Below are 21,276 nucleotides of genomic sequence, written 5' to 3'. Positions count from 1 at the left end.
TTACAAGTCCGCAAAGGATCGAGGAAAGGTTTATCGCCAGCTGAAAAGAGACACAGCGCTTCGGCTGTGGAGACTTGTTCGGCTGGCGTTCGGGGAGTCGCGTTTTTCAGAATTGTATTGAGATCGTTTTCCACAGAGCTCAGATGTCAAAGCACAGCAGCAGCTCTCCACAGCGATCCTCTATAGCGCCCTTTCTCCCGCAGCTCCGTCCTCATTGGAAGGAAGCAAGAGTGAAAGGCTGAAGTGAAATAGAGCGGGGACGAAGGCAGTGAAGAGAGAGAACGTGGGAAGAAGAGAAAAACGCAAGGGAAAAAAAGCAGCGTCGTAAAAGAGGTGACGGAGCTGTCCTCTCTATAAGAAGGGTGCCAGCGAGCCTTGCTCTCGCTTACGGCCACACCCCCTTGAGCACGCCTGATCTCGTCTGATCTCGGAAGCTAAACAGGGATGGGCCTGGTTAGTACTTGGATGGGAGACCGCCTGGGAATACCAGGTGCTGTAAGCTTTTAAGCGCAGGAGGCGCCCTATCCCCGCTCGCTCGCTCATTCCCCTGTTCACACGTGCAGTGCGGCTTGTCCGTCTGTTTATTTGTCAGCTTTGGCGAGACACGGGTGCTTGTGTATTAGCGTGAGCGTTTTTTATTCTGATCATGAACAGTTTTACAAGTCCGCAAAGGATCGAGGAAAGGTTTATCGCCAGCTGAAAAGAGACACAGCGCTTCGGCTGTGGAGACTTGTTCGGCTGGCGTTCGGGGAGTCGCGTTTTTCAGAATTGTATTGAGATCGTTTTCCACAGAGCTCAGATGTCAAAGCACAGCAGCAGCTCTCCACAGCGATCCTCTATAGCGCCCTTTCTCCCGCAGCTCCGTCCTCATTGGAAGGAAGCAAGAAAAAAGCAGCGTCGTAAAAGAGGTGACGGAGCTGTCCTCTCTATAAGAAGGGTGCCAGCGAGCCTTGCTCTCGCTTACGGCCACACCCCCTTGAGCACGCCTGATCTCGTCTGATCTCGGAAGCTAAACAGGGATGGGCCTGGTTAGTACTTGGATGGGAGACCGCCTGGGAATACCAGGTGCTGTAAGCTTTTAAGCGCAGGAGGCGCCCTATCCCCGCTCGCTCGCTCATTCCCCTGTTCACACGTGCAGTGCGGCTTGTCCGTCTGTTTATTTGTCAGCTTTGGCGAGACACGGGTGCTTGTGTATTAGCGTGAGCGTTTTTTATTCTGATCATGAACAGTTTTACAAGTCCGCAAAGGATCGAGGAAAGGTTTATCGCCAGCTGAAAAGAGACACAGCGCTTCGGCTGTGGAGACTTGTTCGGCTGGCGTTCGGGGAGTCGCGTTTTTCAGAATTGTATTGAGATCGTTTTCCACAGAGCTCAGATGTCAAAGCACAGCAGCAGCTCTCCACAGCGATCCTCTATAGCGCCCTTTCTCCCGCAGCTCCGTCCTCATTGGAAGGAAGCAAGAGTGAAAGGCTGAAGTGAAATAGAGCGGGGACGAAGGCAGTGAAGAGAGAGAACGTGGGAAGAAGAGAAAAACGCAAGGGAAAAAAAGCAGCGTCGTAAAAGAGGTGACGGAGCTGTCCTCTCTATAAGAAGGGTGCCAGCGAGCCTTGCTCTCGCTTACGGCCACACCCCCTTGAGCACGCCTGATCTCGTCTGATCTCGGAAGCTAAACAGGGATGGGCCTGGTTAGTACTTGGATGGGAGACCGCCTGGGAATACCAGGTGCTGTAAGCTTTTAAGCGCAGGAGGCGCCCTATCCCCGCTCGCTCGCTCATTCCCCTGTTCACACGTGCAGTGCGGCTTGTCCGTCTGTTTATTTGTCAGCTTTGGCGAGACACGGGTGCTTGTGTATTAGCGTGAGCGTTTTTTATTCTGATCATGAACAGTTTTACAAGTCCGCAAAGGATCGAGGAAAGGTTTATCGCCAGCTGAAAAGAGACACAGCGCTTCGGCTGTGGAGACTTGTTCGGCTGGCGTTCGGGGAGTCGCGTTTTTCAGAATTGTATTGAGATCGTTTTCCACAGAGCTCAGATGTCAAAGCACAGCAGCAGCTCTCCACAGCGATCCTCTATAGCGCCCTTTCTCCCGCAGCTCCGTCCTCATTGGAAGGAAGCAAGAGTGAAAGGCTGAAGTGAAATAGAGCGGGGACGAAGGCAGTGAAGAGAGAGAACGTGGGAAGAAGAGAAAAACGCAAGGGAAAAAAAGCAGCGTCGTAAAAGAGGTGACGGAGCTGTCCTCTCTATAAGAAGGGTGCCAGCGAGCCTTGCTCTCGCTTCCGGCCACACCCCCTTGAGCACGCCTGATCTCGTCTGATCTCGGAAGCTAAACAGGGATGGGCCTGGTTAGTACTTGGATGGGAGACCGCCTGGGAATACCAGGTGCTGTAAGCTTTTAAGCGCAGGAGGCGCCCTATCCCCGCTCGCTCGCTCATTCCCCTGTTCACACGTGCAGTGCGGCTTGTCCGTCTGTTTATTTGTCAGCTTTGGCGAGACACGGGTGCTTGTGTATTAGCGTGAGCGTTTTTTATTCTGATCATGAACAGTTTTACAAGTCCGCAAAGGATCGAGGAAAGGTTTATCGCCAGCTGAAAAGAGACACAGCGCTTCGGCTGTGGAGACTTGTTCGGCTGGCGTTCGGGGAGTCGCGTTTTTCAGAATTGTATTGAGATCGTTTTCCACAGAGCTCAGATGTCAAAGCACAGCAGCAGCTCTCCACAGCGATCCTCTATAGCGCCCTTTCTCCCGCAGCTCCGTCCTCATTGGAAGGAAGCAAGAGTGAAAGGCTGAAGTGAAATAGAGCGGGGACGAAGGCAGTGAAGAGAGAGAACGTGGGAAGAAGAGAAAAACGCAAGGGAAAAAAAGCAGCGTCGTAAAAGAGGTGACGGAGCTGTCCTCTCTATAAGAAGGGTGCCAGCGAGCCTTGCTCTCGCTTACGGCCACACCCCCTTGAGCACGCCTGATCTCGTCTGATCTCGGAAGCTAAACAGGGATGGGCCTGGTTAGTACTTGGATGGGAGACCGCCTGGGAATACCAGGTGCTGTAAGCTTTTAAGCGCAGGAGGCGCCCTATCCCCGCTCGCTCGCTCATTCCCCTGTTCACACGTGCAGTGCGGCTTGTCCGTCTGTTTATTTGTCAGCTTTGGCGAGACACGGGTGCTTGTGTATTAGCGTGAGCGTTTTTTATTCTGATCATGAACAGTTTTACAAGTCCGCAAAGGATCGAGGAAAGGTTTATCGCCAGCTGAAAAGAGACACAGCGCTTCGGCTGTGGAGACTTGTTCGGCTGGCGTTCGGGGAGTCGCGTTTTTCAGAATTGTATTGAGATCGTTTTCCACAGAGCTCAGATGTCAAAGCACAGCAGCAGCTCTCCACAGCGATCCTCTATAGCGCCCTTTCTCCCGCAGCTCCGTCCTCATTGGAAGGAAGCAAGAGTGAAAGGCTGAAGTGAAATAGAGCGGGGACGAAGGCAGTGAAGAGAGAGAACGTGGGAAGAAGAGAAAAACGCAAGGGAAAAAAAGCAGCGTCGTAAAAGAGGTGACGGAGCTGTCCTCTCTATAAGAAGGGTGCCAGCGAGCCTTGCTCTCGCTTACGGCCACACCCCCTTGAGCACGCCTGATCTCGTCTGATCTCGGAAGCTAAACAGGGATGGGCCTGGTTAGTACTTGGATGGGAGACCGCCTGGGAATACCAGGTGCTGTAAGCTTTTAAGCGCAGGAGGCGCCCTATCCCCGCTCGCTCGCTCATTCCCCTGTTCACACGTGCAGTGCGGCTTGTCCGTCTGTTTATTTGTCAGCTTTGGCGAGACACGGGTGCTTGTGTATTAGCGTGAGCGTTTTTTATTCTGATCATGAACAGTTTTACAAGTCCGCAAAGGATCGAGGAAAGGTTTATCGCCAGCTGAAAAGAGACACAGCGCTTCGGCTGTGGAGACTTGTTCGGCTGGCGTTCGGGGAGTCGCGTTTTTCAGAATTGTATTGAGATCGTTTTCCACAGAGCTCAGATGTCAAAGCACAGCAGCAGCTCTCCACAGCGATCCTCTATAGCGCCCTTTCTCCCGCAGCTCCGTCCTCATTGGAAGGAAGCAAGAGTGAAAGGCTGAAGTGAAATAGAGCGGGGACGAAGGCAGTGAAGAGAGAGAACGTGGGAAGAAGAGAAAAACGCAAGGGAAAAAAAGCAGCGTCGTAAAAGAGGTGACGGAGCTGTCCTCTCTATAAGAAGGGTGCCAGCGAGCCTTGCTCTCGCTTACGGCCACACCCCCTTGAGCACGCCTGATCTCGTCTGATCTCGGAAGCTAAACAGGGATGGGCCTGGTTAGTACTTGGATGGGAGACCGCCTGGGAATACCAGGTGCTGTAAGCTTTTAAGCGCAGGAGGCGCCCTATCCCCGCTCGCTCGCTCATTCCCCTGTTCACACGTGCAGTGCGGCTTGTCCGTCTGTTTATTTGTCAGCTTTGGCGAGACACGGGTGCTTGTGTATTAGCGTGAGCGTTTTTTATTCTGATCATGAACAGTTTTACAAGTCCGCAAAGGATCGAGGAAAGGTTTATCGCCAGCTGAAAAGAGACACAGCGCTTCGGCTGTGGAGACTTGTTCGGCTGGCGTTCGGGGAGTCGCGTTTTTCAGAATTGTATTGAGATCGTTTTCCACAGAGCTCAGATGTCAAAGCACAGCAGCAGCTCTCCACAGCGATCCTCTATAGCGCCCTTTCTCCCGCAGCTCCGTCCTCATTGGAAGGAAGCAAGAGTGAAAGGCTGAAGTGAAATAGAGCGGGGACGAAGGCAGTGAAGAGAGAGAACGTGGGAAGAAGAGAAAAACGCAAGGGAAAAAAAGCAGCGTCGTAAAAGAGGTGACGGAGCTGTCCTCTCTATAAGAAGGGTGCCAGCGAGCCTTGCTCTCGCTTACGGCCACACCCCCTTGAGCACGCCTGATCTCGTCTGATCTCGGAAGCTAAACAGGGATGGGCCTGGTTAGTACTTGGATGGGAGACCGCCTGGGAATACCAGGTGCTGTAAGCTTTTAAGCGCAGGAGGCGCCCTATCCCCGCTCGCTCGCTCATTCCCCTGTTCACACGTGCAGTGCGGCTTGTCCGTCTGTTTATTTGTCAGCTTTGGCGAGACACGGGTGCTTGTGTATTAGCGTGAGCGTTTTTTATTCTGATCATGAACAGTTTTACAAGTCCGCAAAGGATCGAGGAAAGGTTTATCGCCAGCTGAAAAGAGACACAGCGCTTCGGCTGTGGAGACTTGTTCGGCTGGCGTTCGGGGAGTCGCGTTTTTCAGAATTGTATTGAGATCGTTTTCCACAGAGCTCAGATGTCAAAGCACAGCAGCAGCTCTCCACAGCGATCCTCTATAGCGCCCTTTCTCCCGCAGCTCCGTCCTCATTGGAAGGAAGCAAGAGTGAAAGGCTGAAGTGAAATAGAGCGGGGACGAAGGCAGTGAAGAGAGAGAACGTGGGAAGAAGAGAAAAACGCAAGGGAAAAAAAGCAGCGTCGTAAAAGAGGTGACGGAGCTGTCCTCTCTATAAGAAGGGTGCCAGCGAGCCTTGCTCTCGCTTACGGCCACACCCCCTTGAGCACGCCTGATCTCGTCTGATCTCGGAAGCTAAACAGGGATGGGCCTGGTTAGTACTTGGATGGGAGACCGCCTGGGAATACCAGGTGCTGTAAGCTTTTAAGCGCAGGAGGCGCCCTATCCCCGCTCGCTCGCTCATTCCCCTGTTCACACGTGCAGTGCGGCTTGTCCGTCTGTTTATTTGTCAGCTTTGGCGAGACACGGGTGCTTGTGTATTAGCGTGAGCGTTTTTTATTCTGATCATGAACAGTTTTACAAGTCCGCAAAGGATCGAGGAAAGGTTTATCGCCAGCTGAAAAGAGACACAGCGCTTCGGCTGTGGAGACTTGTTCGGCTGGCGTTCGGGGAGTCGCGTTTTTCAGAATTGTATTGAGATCGTTTTCCACAGAGCTCAGATGTCAAAGCACAGCAGCAGCTCTCCACAGCGATCCTCTATAGCGCCCTTTCTCCCGCAGCTCCGTCCTCATTGGAAGGAAGCAAGAGTGAAAGGCTGAAGTGAAATAGAGCGGGGACGAAGGCAGTGAAGAGAGAGAACGTGGGAAGAAGAGAAAAACGCAAGGGAAAAAAAGCAGCGTCGTAAAAGAGGTGACGGAGCTGTCCTCTCTATAAGAAGGGTGCCAGCGAGCCTGGCTCTCGCTTGCGGCCACACCCCCTTGAGCACGCCTGATCTCGTCTGATCTCGGAAGCTAAACAGGGATGGGCCTGGTTAGTACTTGGATGGGAGACCGCCTGGGAATACCAGGTGCTGTAAGCTTTTAAGCGCAGGAGGCGCCCTATCCCCGCTCGCTCGCTCATTCCCCTGTTCACACGTGCAGTGCGGCTTGTCCGTCTGTTTATTTGTCAGCTTTGGCGAGACACGGGTGCTTGTGTATTAGCGTGAGCGTTTTTTATTCTGATCATGAACAGTTTTACAAGTCCGCAAAGGATCGAGGAAAGGTTTATCGCCAGCTGAAAAGAGACACAGCGCTTCGGCTGTGGAGACTTGTTCGGCTGGCGTTCGGGGAGTCGCGTTTTTCAGAATTGTATTGAGATCGTTTTCCACAGAGCTCAGATGTCAAAGCACAGCAGCAGCTCTCCACAGCGATCCTCTATAGCGCCCTTTCTCCCGCAGCTCCGTCCTCATTGGAAGGAAGCAAGAAAAAAGCAGCGTCGTAAAAGAGGTGACGGAGCTGTCCTCTCTATAAGAAGGGTGCCAGCGAGCCTTGCTCTCGCTTACGGCCACACCCCCTTGAGCACGCCTGATCTCGTCTGATCTCGGAAGCTAAACAGGGATGGGCCTGGTTAGTACTTGGATGGGAGACCGCCTGGGAATACCAGGTGCTGTAAGCTTTTAAGCGCAGGAGGCGCCCTATCCCCGCTCGCTCGCTCATTCCCCTGTTCACACGTGCAGTGCGGCTTGTCCGTCTGTTTATTTGTCAGCTTTGGCGAGACACGGGTGCTTGTGTATTAGCGTGAGCGTTTTTTATTCTGATCATGAACAGTTTTACAAGTCCGCAAAGGATCGAGGAAAGGTTTATCGCCAGCTGAAAAGAGACACAGCGCTTCGGCTGTGGAGACTTGTTCGGCTGGCGTTCGGGGAGTCGCGTTTTTCAGAATTGTATTGAGATCGTTTTCCACAGAGCTCAGATGTCAAAGCACAGCAGCAGCTCTCCACAGCGATCCTCTATAGCGCCCTTTCTCCCGCAGCTCCGTCCTCATTGGAAGGAAGCAAGAAAAAAGCAGCGTCGTAAAAGAGGTGACGGAGCTGTCCTCTCTATAAGAAGGGTGCCAGCGAGCCTTGCTCTCGCTTACGGCCACACCCCCTTGAGCACGCCTGATCTCGTCTGATCTCGGAAGCTAAACAGGGATGGGCCTGGTTAGTACTTGGATGGGAGACCGCCTGGGAATACCAGGTGCTGTAAGCTTTTAAGCGCAGGAGGCGCCCTATCCCCGCTCGCTCGCTCATTCCCCTGTTCACACGTGCAGTGCGGCTTGTCCGTCTGTTTATTTGTCAGCTTTGGCGAGACACGGGTGCTTGTGTATTAGCGTGAGCGTTTTTTATTCTGATCATGAACAGTTTTACAAGTCCGCAAAGGATCGAGGAAAGGTTTATCGCCAGCTGAAAAGAGACACAGCGCTTCGGCTGTGGAGACTTGTTCGGCTGGCGTTCGGGGAGTCGCGTTTTTCAGAATTGTATTGAGATCGTTTTCCACAGAGCTCAGATGTCAAAGCACAGCAGCAGCTCTCCACAGCGATCCTCTATAGCGCCCTTTCTCCCGCAGCTCCGTCCTCATTGGAAGGAAGCAAGAGTGAAAGGCTGAAGTGAAATAGAGCGGGGACGAAGGCAGTGAAGAGAGAGAACGTGGGAAGAAGAGAAAAACGCAAGGGAAAAAAAGCAGCGTCGTAAAAGAGGTGACGGAGCTGTCCTCTCTATAAGAAGGGTGCCAGCGAGCCTTGCTCTCGCTTACGGCCACACCCCCTTGAGCACGCCTGATCTCGTCTGATCTCGGAAGCTAAACAGGGATGGGCCTGGTTAGTACTTGGATGGGAGACCGCCTGGGAATACCAGGTGCTGTAAGCTTTTAAGCGCAGGAGGCGCCCTATCCCCGCTCGCTCGCTCATTCCCCTGTTCACACGTGCAGTGCGGCTTGTCCGTCTGTTTATTTGTCAGCTTTGGCGAGACACGGGTGCTTGTGTATTAGCGTGAGCGTTTTTTATTCTGATCATGAACAGTTTTACAAGTCCGCAAAGGATCGAGGAAAGGTTTCTCGCCAGCTGAAAAGAGACACAGCGCTTCGGCTGTGGAGACTTGTTCGGCTGGCGTTCGGGGAGTCGCGTTTTTCAGAATTGTATTGAGATCGTTTTCCACAGAGCTCAGATGTCAAAGCACAGCAGCAGCTCTCCACAGCGATCCTCTATAGCGCCCTTTCTCCCGCAGCTCCGTCCTCATTGGAAGGAAGCAAGAGTGAAAGGCTGAAGTGAAATAGAGCGGGGACGAAGGCAGTGAAGAGAGAGAACGTGGGAAGAAGAGAAAAACGCAAGGGAAAAAAAGCAGCGTCGTAAAAGAGGTGACGGAGCTGTCCTCTCTATAAGAAGGGTGCCAGCGAGCCTGGCTCTCGCTTGCGGCCACACCCCCTTGAGCACGCCTGATCTCGTCTGATCTCGGAAGCTAAACAGGGATGGGCCTGGTTAGTACTTGGATGGGAGACCGCCTGGGAATACCAGGTGCTGTAAGCTTTTAAGCGCAGGAGGCGCCCTATCCCCGCTCGCTCGCTCATTCCCCTGTTCACACGTGCAGTGCGGCTTGTCCGTCTGTTTATTTGTCAGCTTTGGCGAGACACGGGTGCTTGTGTATTAGCGTGAGCGTTTTTTATTCTGATCATGAACAGTTTTACAAGTCCGCAAAGGATCGAGGAAAGGTTTATCGCCAGCTGAAAAGAGACACAGCGCTTCGGCTGTGGAGACTTGTTCGGCTGGCGTTCGGGGAGTCGCGTTTTTCAGAATTGTATTGAGATCGTTTTCCACAGAGCTCAGATGTCAAAGCACAGCAGCAGCTCTCCACAGCGATCCTCTATAGCGCCCTTTCTCCCGCAGCTCCGTCCTCATTGGAAGGAAGCAAGAGTGAAAGGCTGAAGTGAAATAGAGCGGGGACGAAGGCAGTGAAGAGAGAGAACGTGGGAAGAAGAGAAAAACGCAAGGGAAAAAAAGCAGCGTCGTAAAAGAGGTGACGGAGCTGTCCTCTCTATAAGAAGGGTGCCAGCGAGCCTTGCTCTCGCTTACGGCCACACCCCCTTGAGCACGCCTGATCTCGTCTGATCTCGGAAGCTAAACAGGGATGGGCCTGGTTAGTACTTGGATGGGAGACCGCCTGGGAATACCAGGTGCTGTAAGCTTTTAAGCGCAGGAGGCGCCCTATCCCCGCTCGCTCGCTCATTCCCCTGTTCACACGTGCAGTGCGGCTTGTCCGTCTGTTTATTTGTCAGCTTTGGCGAGACACGGGTGCTTGTGTATTAGCGTGAGCGTTTTTTATTCTGATCATGAACAGTTTTACAAGTCCGCAAAGGATCGAGGAAAGGTTTATCGCCAGCTGAAAAGAGACACAGCGCTTCGGCTGTGGAGACTTGTTCGGCTGGCGTTCGGGGAGTCGCGTTTTTCAGAATTGTATTGAGATCGTTTTCCACAGAGCTCAGATGTCAAAGCACAGCAGCAGCTCTCCACAGCGATCCTCTATAGCGCCCTTTCTCCCGCAGCTCCGTCCTCATTGGAAGGAAGCAAGAGTGAAAGGCTGAAGTGAAATAGAGCGGGGACGAAGGCAGTGAAGAGAGAGAACGTGGGAAGAAGAGAAAAACGCAAGGGAAAAAAAGCAGCGTCGTAAAAGAGGTGACGGAGCTGTCCTCTCTATAAGAAGGGTGCCAGCGAGCCTTGCTCTCGCTTCCGGCCACACCCCCTTGAGCACGCCTGATCTCGTCTGATCTCGGAAGCTAAACAGGGATGGGCCTGGTTAGTACTTGGATGGGAGACCGCCTGGGAATACCAGGTGCTGTAAGCTTTTAAGCGCAGGAGGCGCCCTATCCCCGCTCGCTCGCTCATTCCCCTGTTCACACGTGCAGTGCGGCTTGTCCGTCTGTTTATTTGTCAGCTTTGGCGAGACACGGGTGCTTGTGTATTAGCGTGAGCGTTTTTTATTCTGATCATGAACAGTTTTACAAGTCCGCAAAGGATCGAGGAAAGGTTTATCGCCAGCTGAAAAGAGACACAGCGCTTCGGCTGTGGAGACTTGTTCGGCTGGCGTTCGGGGAGTCGCGTTTTTCAGAATTGTATTGAGATCGTTTTCCACAGAGCTCAGATGTCAAAGCACAGCAGCAGCTCTCCACAGCGATCCTCTATAGCGCCCTTTCTCCCGCAGCTCCGTCCTCATTGGAAGGAAGCAAGAAAAAAGCAGCGTCGTAAAAGAGGTGACGGAGCTGTCCTCTCTATAAGAAGGGTGCCAGCGAGCCTTGCTCTCGTTTACGGCCACACCCCCTTGAGCACGCCTGATCTCGTCTGATCTCGGAAGCTAAACAGGGATGGGCCTGGTTAGTACTTGGATGGGAGACCGCCTGGGAATACCAGGTGCTGTAAGCTTTTAAGCGCAGGAGGCGCCCTATCCCCGCTCGCTCGCTCATTCCCCTGTTCACACGTGCAGTGCGGCTTGTCCGTCTGTTTATTTGTCAGCTTTGGCGAGACACGGGTGCTTGTGTATTAGCGTGAGCGTTTTTTATTCTGATCATGAACAGTTTTACAAGTCCGCAAAGGATCGAGGAAAGGTTTATCGCCAGCTGAAAAGAGACACAGCGCTTCGGCTGTGGAGACTTGTTCGGCTGGCGTTCGGGGAGTCGCGTTTTTCAGAATTGTATTGAGATCGTTTTCCACAGAGCTCAGATGTCAAAGCACAGCAGCAGCTCTCCACAGCGATCCTCTATAGCGCCCTTTCTCCCGCAGCTCCGTCCTCATTGGAAGGAAGCAAGAAAAAAGCAGCGTCGTAAAAGAGGTGACGGAGCTGTCCTCTCTATAAGAAGGGTGCCAGCGAGCCTTGCTCTCGCTTACGGCCACACCCCCTTGAGCACGCCTGATCTCGTCTGATCTCGGAAGCTAAACAGGGATGGGCCTGGTTAGTACTTGGATGGGAGACCGCCTGGGAATACCAGGTGCTGTAAGCTTTTAAGCGCAGGAGGCGCCCTATCCCCGCTCGCTCGCTCATTCCCCTGTTCACACGTGCAGTGCGGCTTGTCCGTCTGTTTATTTGTCAGCTTTGGCGAGACACGGGTGCTTGTGTATTAGCGTGAGCGTTTTTTATTCTGATCATGAACAGTTTTACAAGTCCGCAAAGGATCGAGGAAAGGTTTCTCGCCAGCTGAAAAGAGACACAGCGCTTCGGCTGTGGAGACTTGTTCGGCTGGCGTTCGGGGAGTCGCGTTTTTCAGAATTGTATTGAGATCGTTTTCCACAGAGCTCAGATGTCAAAGCACAGCAGCAGCTCTCCACAGCGATCCTCTATAGCGCCCTTTCTCCCGCAGCTCCGTCCTCATTGGAAGGAAGCAAGAAAAAAGCAGCGTCGTAAAAGAGGTGACGGAGCTGTCCTCTCTATAAGAAGGGTGCCAGCGAGCCTTGCTCTCGCTTACGGCCACACCCCCTTGAGCACGCCTGATCTCGTCTGATCTCGGAAGCTAAACAGGGATGGGCCTGGTTAGTACTTGGATGGGAGACCGCCTGGGAATACCAGGTGCTGTAAGCTTTTAAGCGCAGGAGGCGCCCTATCCCCGCTCGCTCGCTCATTCCCCTGTTCACACGTGCAGTGCGGCTTGTCCGTCTGTTTATTTGTCAGCTTTGGCGAGACACGGGTGCTTGTGTATTAGCGTGAGCGTTTTTTATTCTGATCATGAACAGTTTTACAAGTCCGCAAAGGATCGAGGAAAGGTTTATCGCCAGCTGAAAAGAGACACAGCGCTTCGGCTGTGGAGACTTGTTCGGCTGGCGTTCGGGGAGTCGCGTTTTTCAGAATTGTATTGAGATCGTTTTCCACAGAGCTCAGATGTCAAAGCACAGCAGCAGCTCTCCACAGCGATCCTCTATAGCGCCCTTTCTCCCGCAGCTCCGTCCTCATTGGAAGGAAGCAAGAAAAAAGCAGCGTCGTAAAAGAGGTGACGGAGCTGTCCTCTCTATAAGAAGGGTGCCAGCGAGCCTTGCTCTCGCTTACGGCCACACCCCCTTGAGCACGCCTGATCTCGTCTGATCTCGGAAGCTAAACAGGGATGGGCCTGGTTAGTACTTGGATGGGAGACCGCCTGGGAATACCAGGTGCTGTAAGCTTTTAAGCGCAGGAGGCGCCCTATCCCCGCTCGCTCGCTCATTCCCCTGTTCACACGTGCAGTGCGGCTTGTCCGTCTGTTTATTTGTCAGCTTTGGCGAGACACGGGTGCTTGTGTATTAGCGTGAGCGTTTTTTATTCTGATCATGAACAGTTTTACAAGTCCGCAAAGGATCGAGGAAAGGTTTATCGCCAGCTGAAAAGAGACACAGCGCTTCGGCTGTGGAGACTTGTTCGGCTGGCGTTCGGGGAGTCGCGTTTTTCAGAATTGTATTGAGATCGTTTTCCACAGAGCTCAGATGTCAAAGCACAGCAGCAGCTCTCCACAGCGATCCTCTATAGCGCCCTTTCTCCCGCAGCTCCGTCCTCATTGGAAGGAAGCAAGAGTGAAAGGCTGAAGTGAAATAGAGCGGGGACGAAGGCAGTGAAGAGAGAGAACGTGGGAAGAAGAGAAAAACGCAAGGGAAAAAAAGCAGCGTCGTAAAAGAGGTGACGGAGCTGTCCTCTCTATAAGAAGGGTGCCAGCGAGCCTTGCTCTCGCTTACGGCCACACCCCCTTGAGCACGCCTGATCTCGTCTGATCTCGGAAGCTAAACAGGGATGGGCCTGGTTAGTACTTGGATGGGAGACCGCCTGGGAATACCAGGTGCTGTAAGCTTTTAAGCGCAGGAGGCGCCCTATCCCCGCTCGCTCGCTCATTCCCCTGTTCACACGTGCAGTGCGGCTTGTCCGTCTGTTTATTTGTCAGCTTTGGCGAGACACGGGTGCTTGTGTATTAGCGTGAGCGTTTTTTATTCTGATCATGAACAGTTTTACAAGTCCGCAAAGGATCGAGGAAAGGTTTATCGCCAGCTGAAAAGAGACACAGCGCTTCGGCTGTGGAGACTTGTTCGGCTGGCGTTCGGGGAGTCGCGTTTTTCAGAATTGTATTGAGATCGTTTTCCACAGAGCTCAGATGTCAAAGCACAGCAGCAGCTCTCCACAGCGATCCTCTATAGCGCCCTTTCTCCCGCAGCTCCGTCCTCATTGGAAGGAAGCAAGAAAAAAGCAGCGTCGTAAAAGAGGTGACGGAGCTGTCCTCTCTATAAGAAGGGTGCCAGCGAGCCTTGCTCTCGCTTACGGCCACACCCCCTTGAGCACGCCTGATCTCGTCTGATCTCGGAAGCTAAACAGGGATGGGCCTGGTTAGTACTTGGATGGGAGACCGCCTGGGAATACCAGGTGCTGTAAGCTTTTAAGCGCAGGAGGCGCCCTATCCCCGCTCGCTCGCTCATTCCCCTGTTCACACGTGCAGTGCGGCTTGTCCGTCTGTTTATTTGTCAGCTTTGGCGAGACACGGGTGCTTGTGTATTAGCGTGAGCGTTTTTTATTCTGATCATGAACAGTTTTACAAGTCCGCAAAGGATCGAGGAAAGGTTTATCGCCAGCTGAAAAGAGACACAGCGCTTCGGCTGTGGAGACTTGTTCGGCTGGCGTTCGGGGAGTCGCGTTTTTCAGAATTGTATTGAGATCGTTTTCCACAGAGCTCAGATGTCAAAGCACAGCAGCAGCTCTCCACAGCGATCCTCTATAGCGCCCTTTCTCCCGCAGCTCCGTCCTCATTGGAAGGAAGCAAGAGTGAAAGGCTGAAGTGAAATAGAGCGGGGACGAAGGCAGTGAAGAGAGAGAACGTGGGAAGAAGAGAAAAACGCAAGGGAAAAAAAGCAGCGTCGTAAAAGAGGTGACGGAGCTGTCCTCTCTATAAGAAGGGTGCCAGCGAGCCTTGCTCTCGCTTACGGCCACACCCCCTTGAGCACGCCTGATCTCGTCTGATCTCGGAAGCTAAACAGGGATGGGCCTGGTTAGTACTTGGATGGGAGACCGCCTGGGAATACCAGGTGCTGTAAGCTTTTAAGCGCAGGAGGCGCCCTATCCCCGCTCGCTCGCTCATTCCCCTGTTCACACGTGCAGTGCGGCTTGTCCGTCTGTTTATTTGTCAGCTTTGGCGAGACACGGGTGCTTGTGTATTAGCGTGAGCGTTTTTTATTCTGATCATGAACAGTTTTACAAGTCCGCAAAGGATCGAGGAAAGGTTTATCGCCAGCTGAAAAGAGACACAGCGCTTCGGCTGTGGAGACTTGTTCGGCTGGCGTTCGGGGAGTCGCGTTTTTCAGAATTGTATTGAGATCGTTTTCCACAGAGCTCAGATGTCAAAGCACAGCAGCAGCTCTCCACAGCGATCCTCTATAGCGCCCTTTCTCCCGCAGCTCCGTCCTCATTGGAAGGAAGCAAGAGTGAAAGGCTGAAGTGAAATAGAGCGGGGACGAAGGCAGTGAAGAGAGAGAACGTGGGAAGAAGAGAAAAACGCAAGGGAAAAAAAGCAGCGTCGTAAAAGAGGTGACGGAGCTGTCCTCTCTATAAGAAGGGTGCCAGCGAGCCTTGCTCTCGCTTACGGCCACACCCCCTTGAGCACGCCTGATCTCGTCTGATCTCGGAAGCTAAACAGGGATGGGCCTGGTTAGTACTTGGATGGGAGACCGCCTGGGAATACCAGGTGCTGTAAGCTTTTAAGCGCAGGAGGCGCCCTATCCCCGCTCGCTCGCTCATTCCCCTGTTCACACGTGCAGTGCGGCTTGTCCGTCTGTTTATTTGTCAGCTTTGGCGAGACACGGGTGCTTGTGTATTAGCGTGAGCGTTTTTTATTCTGATCATGAACAGTTTTACAAGTCCGCAAAGGATCGAGGAAAGGTTTATCGCCAGCTGAAAAGAGACACAGCGCTTCGGCTGTGGAGACTTGTTCGGCTGGCGTTCGGGGAGTCGCGTTTTTCAGAATTGTATTGAGATCGTTTTCCACAGAGCTCAGATGTCAAAGCACAGCAGCAGCTCTCCACAGCGATCCTCTATAGCGCCCTTTCTCCCGCAGCTCCGTCCTCATTGGAAGGAAGCAAGAGTGAAAGGCTGAAGTGAAATAGAGCGGGGACGAAGGCAGTGAAGAGAGAGAACGTGGGAAGAAGAGAAAAACGCAAGGGAAAAAAAGCAGCGTCGTAAAAGAGGTGACGGAGCTGTCCTCTCTATAAGAAGGGTGCCAGCGAGCCTTGCTCTCGCTTACGGCCACACCCCCTTGAGCACGCCTGATCTCGTCTGATCTCGGAAGCTAAACAGGGATGGGCCTGGTTAGTACTTGGATGGGAGACGGCCTGGGAATACCAGGTGCTGTAAGCTTTTAAGCGCAGGAGGCGCCCTATCCCCGCTCGCTCGCTCATTCCCCTGTTCACACGTGCAGTGCGGCTTGTCCGTCTGTTTATTTGTCAGCTTTGGCGAGACACGGGTGCTTGTGTATTAGCGTGAGCGTTTTTTATTCTGATCATGAACAGTTTTACAAGTCCGCAAAGGATCGAGGAAAGGTTTATCGCCAGCTGAAAAGAGACACAGCGCTTCGGCTGTGGAGACTTGTTCGGCTGGCGTTCGGGGAGTCGCGTTTTTCAGAATTGTATTGAGATCGTTTTCCACAGAGCTCAGATGTCAAAGCACAGCAGCAGCTCTCCACAGCGATCCTCTATAGCGCCCTTTCTCCCGCAGCTCCGTCCTCATTGGAAGGAAGCAAGAGTGAAAGGCTGAAGTGAAATAGAGCGGGGACGAAGGCAGTGAAGAGAGAGAACGTGGGAAGAAGAGAAAAACGCAAGGGAAAAAAAGCAGCGTCGTAAAAGAGGTGACGGAGCTGTCCTCTCTATAAGAAGGGTGCCAGCGAGCCTTGCTCTCGCTTACGGCCACACCCCCTTGAGCACGCCTGATCTCGTCTGATCTCGGAAGCTAAACAGGGATGGGCCTGGTTAGTACTTGGATGGGAGACCGCCTGGGAATACCAGGTGCTGTAAGCTTTTAAGCGCAGGAGGCGCCCTATCCCCGCTCGCTCGCTCATTCCCCTGTTCACACGTGCAGTGCGGCTTGTCCGTCTGTTTATTTGTCAGCTTTGGCGAGACACGGGTGCTTGTGTATTAGCGTGAGCGTTTTTTATTCTGATCATGAACAGTTTTACAAGTCCGCAAAGGATCGAGGAAAGGTTTATCGCCAGCTGAAAAGAGACACAGCGCTTCGGCTGTGGAGACTTGTTCGGCTGGCGTTCGGGGAGTCGCGTTTTTCAGAATTGTATTGAGATCGTTTTCCACAGAGCTCAGATGTCAAAGCACAGCAGCAGCTCTCCACAGCGATCCTCTATAGCGCCCTTTCTCCCGCAGCTCCGTCCTCATTGGAAGGAAGCAAGAGTGAAAGGCTGAAGTGAAATAGAGCGGGGACGAAGGCAGTGAAGAGAGAGAACGTGGGAAGAAGAGAAAAACGCAAGGGAAAAAAAGCAGCGTCGTAAAAGAGGTGACGGAGCTGTCCTCTCTATAAGAAGGGTGCCAGCGAGCCTTGCTCTCGCTTACGGCCACACCCCCTTGAGCACGCCTGATCTCGTCTGATCTCGGAAGCTAAACAGGGATGGGCCTGGTTAGTACTTGGATGGGAGACCGCCTGGGAATACCAGGTGCTGTAAGCTTTTAAGCGCAGGAGGCGCCCTATCCCCGCTCGCTCGCTCATTCCCCTGTTCACACGTGCAGTGCGGCTTGTCCGTCTGTTTATTTGTCAGCTTTGGCGAGACACGGGTGCTTGTGTATTAGCGTGAGCGTTTTTTATTCTGATCATGAACAGTTTTACAAGTCCGCAAAGGATCGAGGAAAGGTTTATCGCCAGCTGAAAAGAGACACAGCGCTTCGGCTGTGGAGACTTGTTCGGCTGGCGTTCGGGGAGTCGCGTTTTTCAGAATTGTATTGAGATCGTTTTCCACAGAGCTCAGATGTCAAAGCACAGCAGCAGCTCTCCACAGCGATCCTCTATAGCGCCCTTTCTCCCGCAGCTCCGTCCTCATTGGAAGGAAGCAAGAAAAAAGCAGCGTCGTAAAAGAGGTGACGGAGCTGTCCTCTCTATAAGAAGGGTGCCAGCGAGCCTTGCTCTCGCTTACGGCCACACCCCCTTGAGCACGCCTGATCTCGTCTGATCTCGGAAGCTAAACAGGGATGGGCCTGGTTAGTACTTGGATGGGAGACCGCCTGGGAATACCAGGTGCTGTAAGCTTTTAAGCGCAGGAGGCGCCCTATCCCCGCTCGCTCGCTCATTCCCCTGTTCACACGTGCAGTGCGGCTTGTCCGTCTGTTTATTTGTCAGCTTTGGCGAGACACGGGTGCTTGTGTATTAGCGTGAGCGTTTTTTATTCTGATCATGAACAGTTTTACAAGTCCGCAAAGGATCGAGGAAAGGTTTATCGCCAGCTGAAAAGAGACACAGCGCTTCGGCTGTGGAGACTTGTTCGGCTGGCGTTCGGGGAGTCGCGTTTTTCAGAATTGTATTGAGATCGTTTTCCACAGAGCTCAGATGTCAAAGCACAGCAGCAGCTCTCCACAGCGATCCTCTATAGCGCCCTTTCTCCCGCAGCTCCGTCCTCATTGGAAGGAAGCAAGAGTGAAAGGCTGAAGTGAAATAGAGCGGGGACGAAGGCAGTGAAGAGAGAGAACGTGGGAAGAAGAGAAAAACGCAAGGGAAAAAAAGCAGCGTCGTAAAAGAGGTGACGGAGCTGTCCTCTCTATAAGAAGGGTGCCAGCGAGCCTTGCTCTCGCTTACGGCCACACCCCCTTGAGCACGCCTGATCTCGTCTGATCTCGGAAGCTAAACAGGGATGGGCCTGGTTAGTACTTGGATGGGAGACCGCCTGGGAATACCAGGTGCTGTAAGCTTTTAAGCGCAGGAGGCGCCCTATCCCCGCTCGCTCGCTCATTCCCCTGTTCACACGTGCAGTGCGGCTTGTCCGTCTGTTTATTTGTCAGCTTTGGCGAGACACGGGTGCTTGTGTATTAGCGTGAGCGTTTTTTATTCTGATCATGAACAGTTTTACAAGTCCGCAAAGGATCGAGGAAAGGTTTATCGCCAGCTGAAAAGAGACACAGCGCTTCGGCTGTGGAGACTTGTTCGGCTGGCGTTCGGGGAGTCGCGTTTTTCAGAATTGTATTGAGATCGTTTTCCACAGAGCTCAGATGTCAAAGCACAGCAGCAGCTCTCCACAGCGATCCTCTATAGCGCCCTTTCTCCCGCAGCTCCGTCCTCATTGGAAGGAAGCAAGAAAAAAGCAGCGTCGTAAAAGAGGTGACGGAGCTGTCCTCTCTATAAGAAGGGTGCCAGCGAGCCTTGCTCTCGCTTACGGCCACACCCCCTTGAGCACGCCTGATCTCGTCTGATCTCGGAAGCTAAACAGGGATGGGCCTGGTTAGTACTTGGATGGGAGACCGCCTGGGAATACCAGGTGCTGTAAGCTTTTAAGCGCAGGAGGCGCCCTATCCCCGCTCGCTCGCTCATTCCCCTGTTCACACGTGCAGTGCGGCTTGTCCGTCTGTTTATTTGTCAGCTTTGGCGAGACACGGGTGCTTGTGTATTAGCGTGAGCGTTTTTTATTCTGATCATGAACAGTTTTACAAGTCCGCAAAGGATCGAGGAAAGGTTTATCGCCAGCTGAAAAGAGACACAGCGCTTCGGCTGTGGAGACTTGTTCGGCTGGCGTTCGGGGAGTCGCGTTTTTCAGAATTGTATTGAGATCGTTTTCCACAGAGCTCAGATGTCAAAGCACAGCAGCAGCTCTCCACAGCGATCCTCTATAGCGCCCTTTCTCCCGCAGCTCCGTCCTCATTGGAAGGAAGCAAGAGTGAAAGGCTGAAGTGAAATAGAGCGGGGACGAAGGCAGTGAAGAGAGAGAACGTGGGAAGAAGAGAAAAACGCAAGGGAAAAAAAGCAGCGTCGTAAAAGAGGTGACGGAGCTGTCCTCTCTATAAGAAGGGTGCCAGCGAGCCTTGCTCTCGCTTACGGCCACACCCCCTTGAGCACGCCTGATCTCGTCTGATCTCGGAAGCTAAACAGGGATGGGCCTGGTTAGTACTTGGATGGGAGACCGCCTGGGAATACCAGGTGCTGTAAGCTTTTAAGCGCAGGAGGCGCCCTATCCCCGCTCGCTCGCTCATTCCCCTGTTCACACGTGCAGTGCGGCTTGTCCGTCTGTTTATTTGTCAGCTTTGGCGAGACACGGGTGCTTGTGTATTAGCGTGAGCGTTTTTTATTCTGATCATGAACAGTTTTACAAGTCCGCAAAGGATCGAGGAAAGGTTTATCGCCAGCTGAAAAGAGACACAGCGCTTCGGCTGTGGAGACTTGTTCGGCTGGCGTTCGGGGAGTCGCGTTTTTCAGAATTGTATTGAGATCGTTTTCCACAGAGCTCAGATGTCAAAGCACAGCAGCAGCTCTCCACAGCGATCCTCTATAGCGCCCTTTCTCCCGCAGCTCCGTCCTCATTGGAAGGAAGCAAGAGTGAAAGGCTGAAGTGAAATAGAGCGGGGACGAAGGCAGTGAAGAGAGAGAACGTGGGAAGAAGAGAAAAACGCAAGGGAAAAAAAGCAGCGTCGTAAAAGAGGTGACGGAGCTGTCCTCTCTATAAGAAGGGTGCCAGCGAGCCTTGCTCTCGCTTATGGCCACACCCCCTTGAGCACGCCTGATCTCGTCTGATCTCGGAAGCTAAACAGGGATGGGCCTGGTTAGTACTTGGATGGGAGACCGCCTGGGAATACCAGGTGCTGTAAGCTTTTAAGCGCAGGAGGCGCCCTATCCCCGCTCGCTCGCTCATTCCCCTGTTCACACGTGCAGTGCGGCTTGTCCGTCTGTTTATTTGTCAGCTTTGGCGAGACACGGGTGCTTGTGTATTAGCGTGAGCGTTTTTTATTCTGATCATGAACAGTTTTACAAGTCCGCAAAGGATCGAGGAAAGGTTTATCGCCAGCTGAAAAGAGACACAGCGCTTCGGCTGTGGAGACTTGTTCGGCTGGCGTTCGGGGAGTCGCGTTTTTCAGAATTGTATTGAGATCGTTTTCCACAGAGCTCAGATGTCAAAGCACAGCAGCAGCTCTCCACAGCGATCCTCTATAGCGCCCTTTCTCCCGCAGCTCCGTCCTCATTGGAAGGAAGCAAGAAAAAAGCAGCGTCGTAAAAGAGGTGACGGAGCTGTCCTCTCTATAAGAAGGGTGCCAGCGAGCCTTGCTCTCGCTTACGGCCACACCCCCTTGAGCACGCCTGATCTCGTCTGATCTCGGAAGCTAAACAGGGATGGGCCTGGTTAGTACTTGGATGGGAGACCGCCTGGGAATACCAGGTGCTGTAAGCTTTTAAGCGCAGGAGGCGCCCTATCCCCGCTCGCTCGCTCATTCCCCTGTTCACACGTGCAGTGCGGCTTGTCCGTCTGTTTATTTGTCAGCTTTGGCGAGACACGGGTGCTTGTGTATTAGCGTGAGCGTTTTTTATTCTGATCATGAACAGTTTTACAAGTCCGCAAAGGATCGAGGAAAGGTTTATCGCCAGCTGAAAAGAGACACAGCGCTTCGGCTGTGGAGACTTGTTCGGCTGGCGTTCGGGGAGTCGCGTTTTTCAGAATTGTATTGAGATCGTTTTCCACAGAGCTCAGATGTCAAAGCACAGCAGCAGCTCTCCACAGCGATCCTCTATAGCGCCCTTTCTCCCGCAGCTCCGTCCTCATTGGAAGGAAGCAAGAAAAAAGCAGCGTCGTAAAAGAGGTGACGGAGCTGTCCTCTCTATAAGAAGGGTGCCAGCGAGCCTTGCTCTCGCTTACGGCCACACCCCCTTGAGCACGCCTGATCTCGTCTGATCTCGGAAGCTAAACAGGGATGGGCCTGGTTAGTACTTGGATGGGAGACCGCCTGGGAATACCAGGTGCTGTAAGCTTTTAAGCGCAGGAGGCGCCCTATCCCCGCTCGCTCGCTCATTCCCCTGTTCACACGTGCAGTGCGGCTTGTCCGTCTGTTTATTTGTCAGCTTTGGCG

At 53.0% G+C, this 21,276-nt stretch overlaps 31 non-coding genes and 3 pseudogenes across 31 annotated transcripts; all 34 read left to right on the top strand.

The window, feature by feature from the left end:
• Positions 1-383: 383 nt before the first annotated feature.
• On the top strand, positions 384-502 carry LOC148827201 (5S ribosomal RNA). The gene has a single exon (XR_016092379.1). It is a non-coding gene; the product is annotated as a 5S ribosomal RNA (ribosomal RNA).
• A 456-nt stretch (positions 503-958) lies between these two features.
• LOC148827200 (5S ribosomal RNA) lies at positions 959-1,077 on the top strand. Its single transcript, XR_016092378.1, has one exon. It is a non-coding gene; the product is annotated as a 5S ribosomal RNA (ribosomal RNA).
• A 537-nt stretch (positions 1,078-1,614) lies between these two features.
• LOC148827199 (5S ribosomal RNA) lies at positions 1,615-1,733 on the top strand. Its single transcript, XR_016092377.1, has one exon. It is a non-coding gene; the product is annotated as a 5S ribosomal RNA (ribosomal RNA).
• A 537-nt stretch (positions 1,734-2,270) lies between these two features.
• On the top strand, positions 2,271-2,389 carry LOC148827198 (5S ribosomal RNA; annotated as a pseudogene).
• A 537-nt stretch (positions 2,390-2,926) lies between these two features.
• On the top strand, positions 2,927-3,045 carry LOC148827197 (5S ribosomal RNA). The gene has a single exon (XR_016092376.1). It is a non-coding gene; the product is annotated as a 5S ribosomal RNA (ribosomal RNA).
• A 537-nt stretch (positions 3,046-3,582) lies between these two features.
• LOC148827196 (5S ribosomal RNA) lies at positions 3,583-3,701 on the top strand. Its single transcript, XR_016092374.1, has one exon. It is a non-coding gene; the product is annotated as a 5S ribosomal RNA (ribosomal RNA).
• Positions 3,702-4,238: 537 nt separating this feature from the next.
• LOC148827195 (5S ribosomal RNA) lies at positions 4,239-4,357 on the top strand. Its single transcript, XR_016092373.1, has one exon. It is a non-coding gene; the product is annotated as a 5S ribosomal RNA (ribosomal RNA).
• Positions 4,358-4,894: 537 nt separating this feature from the next.
• Positions 4,895-5,013, top strand: LOC148827194 (5S ribosomal RNA). The gene has a single exon (XR_016092372.1). It is a non-coding gene; the product is annotated as a 5S ribosomal RNA (ribosomal RNA).
• Positions 5,014-5,550: 537 nt separating this feature from the next.
• Positions 5,551-5,669, top strand: LOC148827193 (5S ribosomal RNA). The gene has a single exon (XR_016092371.1). It is a non-coding gene; the product is annotated as a 5S ribosomal RNA (ribosomal RNA).
• A 537-nt stretch (positions 5,670-6,206) lies between these two features.
• On the top strand, positions 6,207-6,325 carry LOC148827192 (5S ribosomal RNA). Its single transcript, XR_016092939.1, has one exon. It is a non-coding gene; the product is annotated as a 5S ribosomal RNA (ribosomal RNA).
• Positions 6,326-6,781: 456 nt separating this feature from the next.
• On the top strand, positions 6,782-6,900 carry LOC148827191 (5S ribosomal RNA). Its single transcript, XR_016092370.1, has one exon. It is a non-coding gene; the product is annotated as a 5S ribosomal RNA (ribosomal RNA).
• A 456-nt stretch (positions 6,901-7,356) lies between these two features.
• LOC148827190 (5S ribosomal RNA) lies at positions 7,357-7,475 on the top strand. The gene has a single exon (XR_016092368.1). It is a non-coding gene; the product is annotated as a 5S ribosomal RNA (ribosomal RNA).
• A 537-nt stretch (positions 7,476-8,012) lies between these two features.
• LOC148827189 (5S ribosomal RNA) lies at positions 8,013-8,131 on the top strand. Its single transcript, XR_016092367.1, has one exon. It is a non-coding gene; the product is annotated as a 5S ribosomal RNA (ribosomal RNA).
• Positions 8,132-8,668: 537 nt separating this feature from the next.
• On the top strand, positions 8,669-8,787 carry LOC148827188 (5S ribosomal RNA). The gene has a single exon (XR_016092938.1). It is a non-coding gene; the product is annotated as a 5S ribosomal RNA (ribosomal RNA).
• Positions 8,788-9,324: 537 nt separating this feature from the next.
• On the top strand, positions 9,325-9,443 carry LOC148827187 (5S ribosomal RNA). The gene has a single exon (XR_016092366.1). It is a non-coding gene; the product is annotated as a 5S ribosomal RNA (ribosomal RNA).
• A 537-nt stretch (positions 9,444-9,980) lies between these two features.
• Positions 9,981-10,099, top strand: LOC148827186 (5S ribosomal RNA; annotated as a pseudogene).
• A 456-nt stretch (positions 10,100-10,555) lies between these two features.
• On the top strand, positions 10,556-10,674 carry LOC148827185 (5S ribosomal RNA). The gene has a single exon (XR_016092887.1). It is a non-coding gene; the product is annotated as a 5S ribosomal RNA (ribosomal RNA).
• Positions 10,675-11,130: 456 nt separating this feature from the next.
• On the top strand, positions 11,131-11,249 carry LOC148827184 (5S ribosomal RNA). The gene has a single exon (XR_016092365.1). It is a non-coding gene; the product is annotated as a 5S ribosomal RNA (ribosomal RNA).
• A 456-nt stretch (positions 11,250-11,705) lies between these two features.
• Positions 11,706-11,824, top strand: LOC148827183 (5S ribosomal RNA). Its single transcript, XR_016092363.1, has one exon. It is a non-coding gene; the product is annotated as a 5S ribosomal RNA (ribosomal RNA).
• Positions 11,825-12,280: 456 nt separating this feature from the next.
• Positions 12,281-12,399, top strand: LOC148827182 (5S ribosomal RNA). Its single transcript, XR_016092362.1, has one exon. It is a non-coding gene; the product is annotated as a 5S ribosomal RNA (ribosomal RNA).
• A 537-nt stretch (positions 12,400-12,936) lies between these two features.
• On the top strand, positions 12,937-13,055 carry LOC148827181 (5S ribosomal RNA). The gene has a single exon (XR_016092361.1). It is a non-coding gene; the product is annotated as a 5S ribosomal RNA (ribosomal RNA).
• A 456-nt stretch (positions 13,056-13,511) lies between these two features.
• Positions 13,512-13,630, top strand: LOC148827180 (5S ribosomal RNA). Its single transcript, XR_016092360.1, has one exon. It is a non-coding gene; the product is annotated as a 5S ribosomal RNA (ribosomal RNA).
• A 537-nt stretch (positions 13,631-14,167) lies between these two features.
• LOC148827179 (5S ribosomal RNA) lies at positions 14,168-14,286 on the top strand. Its single transcript, XR_016092359.1, has one exon. It is a non-coding gene; the product is annotated as a 5S ribosomal RNA (ribosomal RNA).
• Positions 14,287-14,823: 537 nt separating this feature from the next.
• On the top strand, positions 14,824-14,942 carry LOC148827178 (5S ribosomal RNA). Its single transcript, XR_016092358.1, has one exon. It is a non-coding gene; the product is annotated as a 5S ribosomal RNA (ribosomal RNA).
• A 537-nt stretch (positions 14,943-15,479) lies between these two features.
• LOC148827177 (5S ribosomal RNA) lies at positions 15,480-15,598 on the top strand (annotated as a pseudogene).
• A 537-nt stretch (positions 15,599-16,135) lies between these two features.
• Positions 16,136-16,254, top strand: LOC148827176 (5S ribosomal RNA). Its single transcript, XR_016092356.1, has one exon. It is a non-coding gene; the product is annotated as a 5S ribosomal RNA (ribosomal RNA).
• A 537-nt stretch (positions 16,255-16,791) lies between these two features.
• Positions 16,792-16,910, top strand: LOC148827175 (5S ribosomal RNA). Its single transcript, XR_016092355.1, has one exon. It is a non-coding gene; the product is annotated as a 5S ribosomal RNA (ribosomal RNA).
• Positions 16,911-17,366: 456 nt separating this feature from the next.
• On the top strand, positions 17,367-17,485 carry LOC148827174 (5S ribosomal RNA). The gene has a single exon (XR_016092354.1). It is a non-coding gene; the product is annotated as a 5S ribosomal RNA (ribosomal RNA).
• A 537-nt stretch (positions 17,486-18,022) lies between these two features.
• On the top strand, positions 18,023-18,141 carry LOC148827173 (5S ribosomal RNA). The gene has a single exon (XR_016092352.1). It is a non-coding gene; the product is annotated as a 5S ribosomal RNA (ribosomal RNA).
• Positions 18,142-18,597: 456 nt separating this feature from the next.
• On the top strand, positions 18,598-18,716 carry LOC148827172 (5S ribosomal RNA). Its single transcript, XR_016092351.1, has one exon. It is a non-coding gene; the product is annotated as a 5S ribosomal RNA (ribosomal RNA).
• Positions 18,717-19,253: 537 nt separating this feature from the next.
• Positions 19,254-19,372, top strand: LOC148827171 (5S ribosomal RNA). The gene has a single exon (XR_016092350.1). It is a non-coding gene; the product is annotated as a 5S ribosomal RNA (ribosomal RNA).
• A 537-nt stretch (positions 19,373-19,909) lies between these two features.
• Positions 19,910-20,028, top strand: LOC148827170 (5S ribosomal RNA). The gene has a single exon (XR_016092858.1). It is a non-coding gene; the product is annotated as a 5S ribosomal RNA (ribosomal RNA).
• A 456-nt stretch (positions 20,029-20,484) lies between these two features.
• LOC148827169 (5S ribosomal RNA) lies at positions 20,485-20,603 on the top strand. The gene has a single exon (XR_016092349.1). It is a non-coding gene; the product is annotated as a 5S ribosomal RNA (ribosomal RNA).
• Positions 20,604-21,059: 456 nt separating this feature from the next.
• Positions 21,060-21,178, top strand: LOC148827168 (5S ribosomal RNA). Its single transcript, XR_016092348.1, has one exon. It is a non-coding gene; the product is annotated as a 5S ribosomal RNA (ribosomal RNA).
• Positions 21,179-21,276: the final 98 nt, after the last annotated feature.

Source organism: Atractosteus spatula, chromosome 10, assembly GCF_055471065.1.
Source record: "Atractosteus spatula isolate fAtrSpa1 chromosome 10, fAtrSpa1.hap1, whole genome shotgun sequence".
In the NCBI taxonomy this organism is placed as follows: domain Eukaryota; kingdom Metazoa; phylum Chordata; class Actinopteri; order Semionotiformes; family Lepisosteidae; genus Atractosteus; species Atractosteus spatula.
This window is presented reverse-complemented; position numbering and strand designations above follow the sequence as displayed.